This window comes from Cucurbita pepo, chromosome LG15 (assembly GCF_002806865.2).
Source record: "Cucurbita pepo subsp. pepo cultivar mu-cu-16 chromosome LG15, ASM280686v2, whole genome shotgun sequence".
Taxonomy (NCBI): Eukaryota; Viridiplantae; Streptophyta; class Magnoliopsida; order Cucurbitales; family Cucurbitaceae; genus Cucurbita; species Cucurbita pepo.
Genome location: NC_036652.1, coordinates 1,743,899 through 1,745,139, shown reverse-complemented (window position 1 = coordinate 1,745,139; position 1,241 = coordinate 1,743,899).

Here is a 1,241-nt window from a genome sequence, read left to right as displayed (position 1 = left end):
ACTTTCTCTAGTTGTCGTGCGGGTTAACATTCTTGACTTTATAGTCGAAAAAAATGGAGAAGAATTAGATGAAGAGAAAGTTAAAAAGCAATTAGAGATTAGGCGACACCAAGAAATGTAAGTGAAATTCGGAGTTTTCATGGATTAGCAAGCTTCTAAAGGAGATTTATAAAAGACTTTAGTACCATAATTGCATCACTGAATGATTTAGTGAAAAGAAGGTTATTTTTAAATGAGGAAAAATGCAAGAGAATGCATTCAAGAAGCTTAAGAAGAAATTAACTAATGTACCACTACTTGTCTGGCCTAACTTCGATAAGACTTTTGGAAATGAGTGTGATGCAAGTGGTTTGGGCATAGGTGTTGTTTTGATGCTAGATGGAATTCTCTTTAGTGAAAAACTAAATGGGGAAGCATTGAACTATGATACCTATCATAAAAAATTGTTTGCTTTTGTTCGTACATTGTTGGTATGGCAACACTACTTACCGTCGAGAGAGTTTGTGATCCACTCTGATCATGAAAGCTTGAAGTATCTTAAGGGTCAAAGCAAATTGAGCCGTAAACACACAAAATGAGATGAGTTTATTGAAATATTTTCGTATGTCATCAAATATAAGCAAGGTAAGGATAATATGGTAATTGAAGTATTATCATGAAGTTACAATCTCTTTACCTATTGTTAAGGATATTTAGTAATAAATTATAGTTTACCATATATATATTATTTGATATTTTATTATAGGCAAATATCGAGATATTTGCCTTCTTACCATAAGTATCTTTCCCTTTATTCTTATTTTCATTTATTACCGTTTCCATATCCTTGTAATTTATTTGATTATAAATAAAAATAACTTTCACACCATTTAGATGTGGTGGATTAAGCAAACATAACATTCTCATGGCTCTCTGATACCCTGGGAATATTTGTTTAATCCACCACACTTAAATGGTGTGAAAGTTATCTTATTTATAATCAAATAAATTACAAGGATATGGAAAGAGTAATAAACAGAAATAACAATAAATGAAAAGATATCTATGGTAAAAAGTTAAATATCTAAATATTTGTCTTATAATAAAATATCAAATATGATATATATGTAAACTATAATTTAGTACTAAATATCCTTAATACCCCGCAAGCTGAGCGTCGGATTTGAACGAACATGAAGCTTCGATCTGAAAAATTCAAAGAGAGGTCGAGAAACACTTTCTGTGAAGATGTCAACAACCTG